General features: G+C 36.4%; 1 protein-coding gene across 1 annotated transcript in view; it reads right to left on the reverse strand.

Annotated features, from left to right (window-relative positions):
* Positions 1-309: 309 nt before the first annotated feature.
* Positions 310-14805, reverse strand: part of LOC124555523 (mucin-5AC-like) — a gene marked incomplete in the record, with an annotated part of 160311 nt that continues 145815 nt past the window's right edge. The window contains 1 exon segment of the transcript XR_006968557.1: positions 310-2319.

Raw genomic sequence — 14805 nt, forward strand, 5'->3', positions numbered from 1 at the left:
TGATATACTGTGATGCCTGCTGTTTTGCCGTGCAGCATTGTGGATAGTATGCCGAGTTGTCGGTCACATTCCCTCCATTAGTCATGATTCTGCCTGAGCATAATACAACTTCATGCAGTTTATGGTGAACTCTAATTTACACCTTGTGTAATTAATGTCTTCTGCCCTTATGGAAATGTTGTAACTGTTTGCACATTGAGACAAAGGTTTCATTAACACAAACTATCATCAAAATAAGTAACTACTTTGAATGATCAAACTGGTTTTCTGACCTAATTTGTGAGACACACAATAGAAGAAGTTATAATATATGGAAACATTAACACTTTAATAACCTAGACACAGTAAAAGGCTTTTGGAAGCCACAATTTCAAGTACAAGTAGAACAGCATTGAATTCAGTATACATGAGTGAATATTTTACTCTGCATTTCAGGAATGGTTTCCGCACACTAGGTGCTCCATTACAGGTAAATAGCACAATGTGTCAAGGTACTTGCACCAATGGTGTGTAAAACGATCACCATGAGGAAAGAAAGCAAGAATGTCTTTAATGCAACTGCACCAGCTTCAATGTAATTACTATCTGGCCAAAAAATAATAATAATAAAGAAATTTAAAAAGTAAGTTTACAAGAGTACATTCAACTGCGCAAAATTACTTTTAGCCATGTAGTATGTGATCTTTAAGTATGTAAACACACATATATTTTTTATCTTAGGAAATACATTGCACATTTTATGCAAACATTGCCTTCCTTTACACATTGTTTCAATTCATCTTAATTTCCGAAGTCATGCTGGTATACTACTTAGTATACTCTGTAACATATTATGAACTTTAAAGAAAATGTCAAAACACCTGTGAAAGACTGACAAAGAGATACACTAAATGCCAAATACAGAATACAAACTGATAAATGTAATTTTCAATATTCACATTTAATATTTCTTCCACAAACAATTCAGGTTAATCCTGGACAACAAATATTTCTCTTTCTTTTCTACACTATGTACATACACAAGCAGTGTACACAGAATTAAATGATCCTCTCTCTGTGTGTGCGTGCGCGCACAGACAGACACAGACACACACAGAGAGAGACACACAGACAGACAGACAGACAGACAGACAGAGAGAGAGAGAGAGAGAGAGAGAGAGAGAGAGAGAGAGAGAGAGCGCAACAAACAACAAAAAAAATCGATAACATTTAAACGCACATTTATAAACAGACATTTACAGGTGAAAACAAGACACTATACAAAAAATAAATATTTAATCACTATACAGTTACACAATTGTAGTTCAATCTCCTATCACTATGGAATACAACTGTACAAAGTACAACACCAAAATTTATGAGTTGTGAACTCATTGCTTCGGTTTTACAACATTATATTTCAGACTTCAGAATATGCAAACAAGATTTGCAAATAAAAAAATACACAAAAGTGTCTGGCAAACACATATCAATGACGGTGGTTATAATCTTAATATTTGCATCTAACAAAAGGTGACAATTTGCAATCTTTCTTAGGAACAGGTTCAAAGACCACTTGTTTTAAAGGGTCAGCCACAAAAGTAAGATGCCCATTATTGCCAGTTCTGTGGACAACTGAATAACAACATTATAAAATTATTAGTTTCTTTATCTTAACACCTAAAGCACCTATGACTATAAACAAAAACAGAAATTTGCAATAATGCAGTTTTTAAATACTGCCAGGATACACAACACACAAGTAATACTGTCTCATTATACACTCCAGAATGCACAAACTTCAAGTTCGCCACTACACAAATACTCAGCCTAGCAAACAAAAATAAATACTGTTTCTGACAAAAGTTGGCACCTACCCATCATCTTTCCAACACATAAAGCTCACATAAGATTTGCTGACAATCTAAGGGCTGGAACCTTTAAAATACATTATTCAGTTCCAGTATTAGTCAGAATCATCAACCTCTTTAAGAAAATTATCAAAAAAATTATTTTGGAACATTATCAACCAAAAATACAAAAGAAAGAATCTTCTACAAAATTCTTAAATCTGAAAAGTATTTACATGACTGTAAAAAAGACAAAGAAATTTTGACAGTTCCACATAAAATTTTAATTTAATTAGAGCAACTTAATTACAGTTTATGGAGTGAAACTTTGTCAGAATCCTGAACATCATACAAGTTTTGAATTAACACGTGTGACACCATGTGTTGTTTGGCCAGCAGTCTACACAGTGACCTTGCTGCTGAGTACCTTCTGCTTCAGCAGCTCTGCAGCAAATGGTGTTCTCATCAACGAGTCGTTTCTGCTTGTTATCTGCAATTTAAAAAAAAAACAAAGAAACTCATTACCTAAGTATTATTTATGTTATTCAGTTCACTTTCCTCATATTTATGTACCCAGATGCTGCTGTGTTTACCCAAGTCAAGGATTATGTCTCATATTAGCTGGTTACATACACTGTTCAGTTTATGCTTAATAACATTTATCACTATCTACTGATAGTAATACAGTTACGAAATTGTTTTAACTCTCGAGTGAGCGAGCCTATGTGTGCAAACCACTAAGATCATTGTCTTGTACCATTCCATAGTTGTTTTACAGTTGCAACCCCACATTTATTTCTTAATTATAGCTTCAGCTAACACTGTGACAAGTTGTGTTTTCACACGTCCAAGAGAGCAGCAGTAATATAAAATAAACAGTGATATAGGTGAGAAAAAGTTAACTATCTATGCAATAAAATGATTCCAAGCTAGCAGCACAGTCCCACAATGGGGCAGTTGTTTACAAGATAACTAGCAATTGAATAAGCAGTTGGCTGGAATATGACACAACAATGTTGTTTAGTGCTTGGACTGGCTCATTGTCGTTGGGTAACACTTGTTAATTCAACAACAATACAATAAACTTACAGTATACAAGATAAATCACTGTTTAATTGAACAATAGTAAAATAAACTTTCATTATATCAATCTGTTGCCAAGTTCAGATGGAGACTGAAATATCATCATCGATGGAATTTAAGTGAATTAAAAATGCAGGTACTTTAACGTTTCACAAACGAAATACTCGGGTTATGAATATGAAATTAATTATTTCACAACTATATACAACTTGATTCAAACAATCCTGAGGAGGAAACAGGTTAGCATTCAGTGTGCTTCACTACTTTCTGCATATGTTTTACAGACTTCTTTGTCAGAACATTAAGTCTGTGAGAAATGCTGGGCTGAGGCTGTGAGGCTCTAACTGGATTCAAGCAAGAGTTTTTCATACAACCAATTGGAATAATGGTGGTCCAATTCATTACTTGTGCCTAAAAAACCTTGTATAAAAATGAGGAATACTAAACCCACAAGACACTGGAAATACATAAACTTGGGGTACATTGCACTATCAAATCATTTAGACTGCTGCAGCAGGGAAATATGTTCTTGTAGGAAGGTTTCTCAGTCAACGTAGTTGCTGTGATAAGCTGCAACTGTGTGGTCAAGCTCCCATTTCTGACCAAATTTTTGTGCAGAACAAAAGCAAAACTCTCTAGAAATTACACAATGATTTTTTGTCCAAATTTTCATAGCCAAACACATTGCGGGGAATGGACAAATGGGGTAATTGAATTTATCAGCATGAGGCCTAGTTTTGGGGGGGGGGGGGGGGGGGGGGGGGGGGGAAGGAGGAAGATTTAAATGCTTGAAAGTAATCAGGGCACTTAAGCAAAACTTAATGATTGATTTGAGGGGGAAATTGAAATGTTTTCCAACAGCTGCTATTAGCTATGTAAATGAAGTGTCAAAAAAGTCAACGTAACAGCACAAATTGAAATCTTTCTGCTTTCTACTGATGAATATAGTCTTAACACTTTGCCGTCTGGCAACACCACAGTGGTGTCGTGTGCATAGTATCGGTCAGTGGCTGGTGACACCACTTTAGTATCTTTTTCATTCTGTTGGTGTTTTGTTTAGGTAACAATAAGTTGCACATGTCAACAAGTTTTTTTGTTTTCATAAGTACTTATGCTATTTCATCATGGCCGACTAAAGAGACGATACAACTATTTACGATAAATGTGCGAACGTCTTGTCTGACGTTCTGGATGACTTGGCCGATTGGAAAGAAGACATTGGATATCAAATAAATGAAAGTGAAGCGAATGGTCAGAAGATAGTGAAATACGTCCAAGAAGAATTCGGCGAGCGCTACGGTTGTCAACTGATTCGAATGAATCAGACGAAGAAGACAGACTATGATTTACTGAGGACCAATAATAAATTTGAAGGATCTCCGGGTCACACAGCGTCAAGGATATCGTAGAATTATATATTGGGAACAATCTATTTGAATGTATTAGCAATGAAACCAACAAGTATTACAGTCAAAATTGCAATAGAAGGAAACTGGATTTTAAAAATGCCAGATTTTTCAACGTTACGGGACCCGAACTTAGAAAATGGTTTGGGCTTGCTATCCTTATGCGAAATTTTTTTTTTTTTTTTTTAAAAAAAAAAAACAAGGATCAATGATTTCTGGTCAACGAATCCATTGATAGACACACCGATATTTCACAAAACCATGTCCCGCAACCGATTCAGACAAATATTATCATTTTTACATTTTTCTGACAATAACAATAGACCAGATAATGCCGAATGGCTTCTCAAGTGCAATTCATAATTGATTATTTTTCCAAAAAGTGTAAAGAAATGTTTAATCTAAGTCAAAACATCTCAGTTGATGAAGGAATGATACCGTGGCATGGACAGTTAAATTTTTTAAGTTTACAATCCGTCAAAAATTATGAAATATGGCATACTCATTCAAATGCTGTGAGATTCGAGTATGGGATACATTTCCTCATTCAAGATATATTCCGGTGCTGGACAACTTTTAGCAGAAACAGTGATAGACCTATTGACACCTTCTTATGGAAAGTGGCATCACCTCTACATGGATAATTATTATAACAGTGTAGAACTTACAGAGAAGTTACTTGAAACGAAAATTCGAGTTTGTGGAACAAAACGGCAAATTAGAGGATTTTCGGAAACATTAAAGTGCGCAGAAGTCAATGTGTTTGAAGCTTGTCGTCAACGGAAAGGTGACAAGTGGCCAGTGACAAGTAATCCGAATTAGCTCTACCGATGTCAAGCGAATAAATTTGTACTACACATGCAGATGGCAAAATGTTAATAATAACAGAATAATGATCAATATGTAAATATGCCTTATGTAATGCTTTCCAGGGCACATGCAAGTGTGGGTGGACACTTCAAATGTTTTGTGAAATGATTTGTGTAAAAGTAAGGAATAAAACAGATTAGAAAAATATTTGATATGCTTTTGAATGATGCTCTAAATCATGTACATCAAATGAGGTTCCAATTGAGAATTTGAATGTTTAACTTAGAATTTTGAAGAGCACTACATGATATGGATACATGGAACAGGAAAGGGAGGTAATGACAGTGGCACGTAAAGTGCCCGCCGCCACACACCGTTGGGTGGCTTGCGGAGTATCAATGTAGATGTAGATGTAGATGTAGATATCTGTATGACGGAATTCCACACTGTAGTCTCCTTACATCACTAACATATGAGCATCGCAGCTGCTGCACATGATTTTGAGCATAATTCAAAGGTGTATCAAGTGGTTCTCTAACTTATTTTATTTCTTTCTTTTAGACAGATCATTTCACAGAATATTTGATTTTTTTTTCAACTTGTTTTATTACTAACTTTATACAGTTATTGATTAGCGATTGTGCAAGTAACTGCAGGTAGATTTTATTTTAAAACTTTGTTGAGCCTTTCAGAAAGACAACCTTATATATTGCAGTAATAATAAATACAGTTAAGCATTACGAAGCACTGCAACATGAACAGATTGTACTTTCTAGTCCCTACATGTAACATCCCCCACTTTCTGCTCTTTGTAACTTGCACTGCTAGTTCTTACAGCAACTACGAGTACAAATACATCACAAGACGTTGTACCAGATTTCATGTACCTACTGACCACAACTTTTTCTTGTTAGTCGATCTGACATAAAAATCTTCCATAAGAGTTTGAAAATTTGTAAGTTCTATTTCTACAACTTACTGTTTTTGAACTTCAGCTGTTCATTTTTTCCATGAAGAAAGAAGATTAGGTTTTCACACACCAGTTCAACCCTCAATTCCCCACTCCAAAGAATATTTCTGTTTTTGCAACAACAAGAACTTTCAATTGGAGTGCAGTACACCAGGTTCCACCAGTGCCTGAAGGCTTACTTATTGCTGTACCAGCAGCCTTTTGTGTATATCATCACTATGTATATCTTACATCAAACTGACAAAGTTATAAGAATCAGATGGATAGATTTTATTTGGGCACACAGCATCTTGATCCTCACATCCCAGTTATGAGAACTGTTCTAAACAGTGATCTACAGTACAGTAGTTACCGTATTCCTATAAATCTTATTTGAGCGGTAATTATTAGAAATTCCTGTGAATTTTACACGAGGTACATCAAACATTTATTAGTGGGAATTACTCCACTTTGGTTGTAAATAAACTTGTTGCTTGTGGGCAAATGGTACTTAACAGACCTGGGAGCGTTTTTGCAATATAAGGCCAATTTGACTTTACATGTCTCACACATTAAGCACCAACAGCCTTATAGCAAATGAGTGTCCAACCAGTAAAACATTCTACTTAAATTTTGATAAGGGAGTCTGTAAATAATATTTTATAGTAATGGCTTCCAAAAGAGGCCATCTTTGCTGTCTTCTGTACCACAAATTGTTGGTTATTTTACTTAAAAGGAATGGCAAGCTTTTACATCCTTTGCTCTCAGAAGTGTTGGTGTTAACTGTAGCAATATTGTCAACTAGCAGCTTTGTCATTAGCCCACTTAAGATACAGACTAATGATGGTTTCAAGTGAATAACAGGCAATCATCATTTCCATGAAACAAATTACCAATGCTGGGACATCACAGCTTACTCTTAAGTGAACCTGTTTCAATACGTGCAGTTTTGCTTAGCCACTGCTAACAGTGTCATCCAAATGATTTGTGTGTGTCCCTTGGAACTACTACACATCTTTGTATAGCTTCCTCAGCCCTCTACCTGGCCTAAAACATGCACTTTGCTGACATAAGGGGATAGTTATAGTGTGCTGGCTAGTCAGTATACAGTTTTAAAACAAATATTAGCTTCATTTCACATGTTTATTTTTACAAAATAGTATTTTGGACACTACCAGACACAATCATCTTCAATGGCTGAAGAATCACAAATTATTGTTGTAAAGAAGGATACACAAACTCCAGGACAGTTACGGCATTGACAATTCTGAGATAACAGTGTTAAAGTTTGTTAGCAAAAGTCAAGCCACCACATTTGAATATTCAAGTTAGATAATGAAGAGATCCTCAATCTTTGAGAGAGAATTCCTGTGGAAGGAGCCACCTCAGTTCTTTACATGCAAGGCAGACGCACTTACAGGGTGACAATCATTGAAATATATGAAATAAAATTGTCATGACTTCTGAACGGTTTGTGTTAGGAAATTCAAACTGCATGGTTGGCCATGGGGCATGATGGGAATTAGTATGTGCACGCACATGGGTCTTGCTGTTATCAGCCATTTATACACGACAATGTCACGGTACAGCGTGCCTGAGCATATGGTGCTTGTGAAGGCCTACTATGCAAGCAATAACAGCCCAACTGTGGTTCAAAGGAAGTTTGCGACTGATTAGCCCTATTACCCAAAGTGACTCCGTTTTCGAAAAGATGTGGTTCATGCAAGATGGAGCTCGACCCTTATCGAAGCAGGAGAGTGTTTGATGTCTTGGAGCAGCACTTTGGGGTCTGTATTCTGGCTCTGGGGTACCTAGCGGCCACTGGCAAGGACCTCAATTGTCTGCCATGTTCTCTGAATCTGAACACATGCACCTTCTTTTTGTGAGGCTATATGAAAGACAAGGTGTACAACAATAACCCCAAAACCATTGCTAAGCTGAAAACAGCCATTCAGGTGGTCATCGACAGCATCAATGTTCCGGTATTTCAGCAGATCATGCAGAATTTCTCCATCCGTCTGCACCACATCATCGCCCATGACAGCAGGCATATTGAACATGTCATAACCTAAATCCGAATATCTGTAGCGATGTTTACATGTTGAAAAAAGTGTGTGCACACTGTAGTTTGTAAGTAATTCTAATTTACATTTTTTATATAGCCCAATAATTGTCACCCTGTACATTACTGTCAATTATCATGATTTTACCAGAATTTTGAGTTAAGAGCTGCACCTTTGAAATACTGTCCTGAAATAGCTCTGAGTGGCAGTGGGAGTTTGCTGTTTCCTCACATAATGTCATGCTAACCAAAGAACACCCTTTCCTGTTCATTGTGTGAGTTGAGACATAGGCAGAGTGCCTCTCAAGTTGTTGAAATAGAGCAAAAAAGGTTTTGCAGAATCCTGAGGCCATGTGTCAAGAGGGAAAAAGTGCATAATGAAACCTGTTTCTCACAACTGGATGACTTGACGGAAGTTACTAACAGCTGCCCCCTCTCTGCAGAGCTTTCACAGTCATACTGGGAAGTCCAGGAAGGAACAAGAATATCACAAAAAATGGTAGATCATTACTCACCACATAGAGGATATGTTGAGTCGCAGACAGGCACAATGAAATGACTGCTATACATTTAAGCTTCTGGCCAAAGCGCCTTCTTCTGAAGTCGAAGGCAGCGGTCACGCACAAGCGCGTGCTCTACTTCAGGAGGTGGTCTTTTGTCTGAAAGCTTAAATGTATAGTAGTATTTTCCTTGTGCCTGTCTGCAACTCAATGTCTCCTCTATACCATGATTAGCAATGTATCCCTTTCATAACATCCAAACAACTAATAGAAACTCAGCTACTGCATTTGTTCAGCATTTTCTGTCACAAAGAAACTGTTGAAAGGATCAAATTTTGTAGAACAGTTGCATCACGGTGAGAGTACCAGTTTCTATACTGACGACATTATCAGATCCTGTGGTAATACATGCAACCTATCTTCTGCTTACAATGTCCTTTAAGCTTGTGGCAGACACACACATTTATTTACAAGTATGGACAGTGGAGGATTGAGTCTTGGATAAAAATGTCATAATGGCAAGTGACTTTAAACAAAGCACATCATCTTCAGTGAAGACCACATTTCAAGGAATGCAGTAAAACTCCAGGCACATCAAATAAAAACAGCAAGTATTTGCATTTTAGGTTTAACAGTCAAATACTTTATAAAATACACTCATTTTCCACCTCAGATTTACATTAAGAACGTGGAAAATCAATGTGTTTTCAAAAATAATGACAAAATTAAGAGTTATCAGTCAGTACGCAATGACTGCCCCACTATCACTCACTAAGGGCACATAACCACTGCAGATACATAGAAATCAATTTGTCAACACCCAAAGCATAGTGAGTGACTTCGGTAAAAGACGATGTGCTGTCTGTCTCCATCTATTAGCTGGCTCCACAGAAATGGCAATGTTCATCACATGTTCATGTGCAACCATCTAGACAAATGACTATGGGACCTTCAGTAGGAAGCAAAGTAACAGACAACATGCCTCGTATAAGAGTGTTTAAGAGAGTCCTGGTAACTCTATTAAGCAGAACCAACAGCAATATTTGGCAGTGAAATACCATTCTGGAGAAGCCAAATCATTTGCTGCGCACCACTGCAAATGTAGATCCACATCACATTACCTTTATGTGGCCCATTGCTGACCCACTAACACTGTATGGAGCATGGGAATTGTGTCATGAGACAAACGACAAGCTGGCTTATCAGATGGATTGCATTTACTGTTACGTCACATTAACAAGCGTACTAATACACACCACATTCAAAGGTGAGTATCTGCTTAACGTACGGGCTGCTGGATACAGGTTGGTGGTGACAATATCACACTATGTAATGATTAAAGAAAGCACAATGAAACAAACATACTGCTGGACATGGTTTACGGCTTACGTTTTTCCCATTCAGCATGCCCTTAGCAGAAGATCTGAATTGTGCTACAATAGTTTTATAAACAAGACTGTGAATTTCAAGACATCCTGGAAACCTAAGTCGCTATGTAATTAACTTATTTTAATAATCTTTGACGTCAGTGAGTACTAGTTTAGAGCTTGCAACCATCTATCATAAATTATAGAAATTGTGCAACCTTCACCCTGACATCAGGTACCGAATAGATTTAGCCATTAAAAGCACTTATAAAAATGAAATCACTTACTAAATGGTGACCTGAGTTCTTTTTCTAGCACCTACAGGTTAGGGCTGGTTTTCTCAGTATTAATATCCATAAAAGTTTGCTATTTACTACTGTTTCTAAGGAGAAAACAAACTGCATTCAGAGTGGTTAACTGTTTTAAAAGGTTGCCGCTGAAGTTATTAAATATGTCACTATGTTTGTTGTTGCATAATCATGTCCTAAATTCACACATTAAAGCATGTACGAATGTTGTACAGGACCTGATCCCTTGAATTCGCAATAAGGACTCAAACTTTATCACATCGTCACAACACCAGGATAAATGAGTAGCTTTTTATCTAAATAAAGAAACAATACTTGTTGGCAGCTAATATTATGTTGACTGAAGTTAAATTATATTACTCATGTAATATACTGTATTTTTGTGACAATTTCTTTCTTCTGGAATAAGATCAACTAATTTTAAAATTGTGTAGCTAAACATGGTTAGTAATATATGGCTTCCTATATTAGAGCTCAAGTGTTTCTGTGGAAGCACACAGTTTTTACAACCATCTCCAAATGCGTCAGTTTAGCTACAGTATTTAAGTGAATGCAATAAAGATTTTATCTTTAAGACTATTTTTGACATTTGCTTTGTTTACATTTAAAATAAGCTAATTCTGCAAACACTTATTCAGTAAGGAGTGCTTAATTATTATGCTGGAATCCTCCTCCTCCTCTATTGCAGTAGTTATAGTTTCATCATTTGGTATAGTTCTGCCAGTTGGTACTCAAAAGTCGAACCTTGCTGGATGAGTTTGGGAGAGTTCTTTTGATTTTCCTTCTTGATGTTATTCAAGGTGCTGAACACAAATTTGTTATCTTTAAAAATATGAGGTACGACATCAGAAAAATGAGAAAAAACTAAAAGAAAGAAAAACAAAATCAGGTTTTGGCTTGTAACAAAAAAATGTGCACCTATCAGTGAACACCAACTAGTAAAAAAAATTAAATTAATTAAATTTAGTAAAAGTTATTAACCTCTTTCTATTGAACTCAATGAAAAGATTGTTAACAAAACATCTGAAGTAGAAAATATTTTTAATAATCACTTTTTACGTGCTGCAGAGAAAATGAGATCCAACAGTTCATTAGAAAATGCAAAGGCTGTATATGGAAGAGGAAATAACTACGCAATTTGATAAAACTGAAATTCAAGCAAGCTTGTATGGAATTGATTGCATTCCTGACCAAGTACTAAAAGCTTGTTCCCAACAGGTAAGTAGGATTCCCAGCTACATATGTAGCAGCTCACTGAAACAGAGCATTTTTCTGGATACACTGAAATATTTTATTGTTAAACCATTGCATAAAAAAGGGGATAGGACTGATGCTAACAATTATCGCCCAATCTCACCTCTGACAGCTTTATCCAAAATTCTTGAAAAAGTAATGAATTCAAAAGTAGCTTCACATATTTGTAAAAATGAAGTACTAACAAAATATCAATATCCTTTTCAGAAAGGCTTTTCAACAGAAAATGCTATATATGCTTTCACTGATCAAATATTAAATGCTCTGAATAACTGAACATTACCCATTGGGATATTCAGTGATCTCTCAAAGGCTTTTGACTGTGTGAATCACGAAATTCTTGTAGACAAGCTGAAGTATTGTGATATGAGTGGGACGGTGTACAACTGCTTCAATTCATATTCAACTGGAAGAATGCAGAAGGTTGAAATTAACAGTAAAGATAGTCTGCAGAAATGAGCACACTTCTCCATCTGGGAAGATATCGAAACGGTGTGCCACAGGGTTCAGTCTTGCGTCCCTTATTGTTCTTATAGACTTTCCACTCTATATTCATGATGATGCAAAACTAGTTCTTTCTGCTGATGATACAAGTATAGCAATAACACCCAACAAACAAGAATTAGATGAGGAAATTGTAAATAATGTCTTGCAGAAAATTATTAAGTTGTTCTCTGCAAATGGACTCTCTCTAAACTTTGGAAAAAAAAAAAAAAACACAGTATATACAGTTCTGTACAGTAAATGGCATAACACCATTGATTAAAACACACACACACACACACACACACACACACACACACACACACACTTTGAACAGGAGTCTGTTACCCAGGCAGAATATTCAAAATTTCTGGGTGTATGCATTGTAAGAAACTGAACTGGAAGAAACACATTAATGATCTGCTGAAACGTTCATGTTCAGCTACTTACACTATTAGAGTTATTGCAAATTTTGGTGATAAACATATCAATAAATTAGCCTACTATGCCCATTTTCATTCACAGCTTTCATCTGGCATTATATTGTGGAGTTATTCGTCATTAACAGAAAAAAATAGTCATTGCACAAAAGCGTGTAATCGGAATAATAGAAGCAGTCTTCCCAAGACCACCTTGCAGACATTTATTTAAGAAACTTGGGACATTCACAGTACATTTGCAATACATATATTCACATATGAAATTTGTTATTAATGACCCACCCCAATTAAAAAATAACAGCAGAGTGCATAGCTACAACACTAGAAGAAAGGATTATCTTCACTATTTTGGGTTAAATCCAACTTTGGCACAGAAAGGAGTGAATTATGCTGCCACAAAAATCTTTGGTCATCTACCAAATAGCATTAAAATTCTGACAATATCCAACCAGCATTCAAAAACAAAATAGTTTCTGAATGACAACTCCTCCTACCCAATAGACAAATTTTTTGATATGAGGCAGGACAAAAAATTATACTGTGTAAAGGAAACTTATGTTCAGCTGACACATTCCATGTCTTTATGAAATGTCTTATTCATGATCTATGGAACAAGTTTGAATGTAATGTAATGTAACTTTTCCGACAAACAAATATTTAAGGCAAAGCAGTTGTCTTATCGTACATTGCTTTCACCTTCTGACGACAATGGCAAGACTCCACCCCTTTCACTGCCATTCACTCCTCTAATGTTGCGGATTCCCCACATATCTGCCTTCCATACGTATGGCTGGCAGCCACGGTATTTCAGCTTTGTTCTGGAGTTCTAAGCATCTAAGTCTTCATCAAGTCTGAACGTGTGCTCTGTTGTGAAATATTGAACAATGGAATGGAAAGGGTGACCACAGTGGGGGAAACTGATACTGGACAACTTTTTCTGAATCACGCAAGAACAGAAGGATGCGAGTACATTTACCTTTTTTTAAAAAAAAAAAAAAAAAGGAAGCATACAAAAAGGTAGAAACATCACACTTACGTGGAAAAGTGATAGCTGCCCATCTCAAGTGAGCTGATAATGGTCGACAACTCATTCTCGTGAAACATCTTTCAGTTTCAAAAAGCCACTACTTCTTATATGGCTTCCGCAGGGAAATAAAAAATTTTGTGTATCAGGTTAGAGTTATAAAAATTAAACTGTTCTAAAAAGAAAAATGTGGTCACTACTTTGGATGCACTGTAATAGAACCATTTCACCAATAAGTGACTTGGTGAATACTTACAGTCAGTATCATAATTAGTGTACAAGAAAATTTCACAATCGCCCAAAAGCTGAGACAAACAAATCACATTATCCATTTGGTGGTGAAATTGTAACAATAATAAAAGATGCATATATTATTCTTGAAAACAGTGATGATGAAAGAAAGCCAATTTTCCTTAGTGAATTAATGGACCAAATCAAACATGATTCTCTTTCTGGCAGTAAAAGCTCATTTTCTCAAGAAACATGTATGCAATAAAGTAGTAACATTGACTGTGATCAACCAAAAGCCTGCTGTGCGTTTTCAAAACATAGTCTACAAAATTTTGACTAATAGTTTGTATAAACAGATGTTGCTATCTGAACGAGATGGAACATGGTGCACCGTTCAGACAGCAGCTGCTGTAACTGTGGAACATACAGGGTAAGATGAAACACCCATTTTATTTTGTGAACAGTTCCAGATGTCAAAATGATAAGTTCATAAAAGCGGTCACAACCTCTCAGAATGAACAACACCTTAAGAAGCTACCTGATTGACAAAAGAAAGTAAAGCACCCAGAAGTCAGTCATAGACGTCAATGTAACTTTGTATATGTACACATCGCTGGAGGGTCTGTAAATGATTAAGAGTTTTAAATCTCTAACGTAACTAGAACTTTCACCAGAGTGCATTAGTGTAGTTCATGTTTAAGGTTGTTACAGAGCATGGTGGGGTATATATAAAGGAAATGAACAGTGTCCAATATTGAGTGATCACTGATGGATATGTGGGTCTCCATTTGGCTAGCTGGTTGATTTGTCCAACATTCAGCTTTGTGGGGCATTTAGATAAGGCAGTGGCACCATGTTGGACTGCATGGGAATGTGAGGTCAAGCATACTCATGATCAAGGTTCCTGTCGACAACATTGGACCACCACATGGGCACGACTTCCATACTGTGCACCAAGCACATTATAACCCCCTTCACATCTGCACCCGGCACCTGAGAAATAATTGACTCCCTGCGACACTGTGTCATCCACCACCATTGTTTCAAAACAAGCAACAG

The sequence above is a fragment of the Schistocerca americana genome, chromosome X, assembly GCF_021461395.2.
Source record: "Schistocerca americana isolate TAMUIC-IGC-003095 chromosome X, iqSchAmer2.1, whole genome shotgun sequence".
Classification (NCBI taxonomy): Eukaryota; Metazoa; Arthropoda; class Insecta; order Orthoptera; family Acrididae; genus Schistocerca; species Schistocerca americana.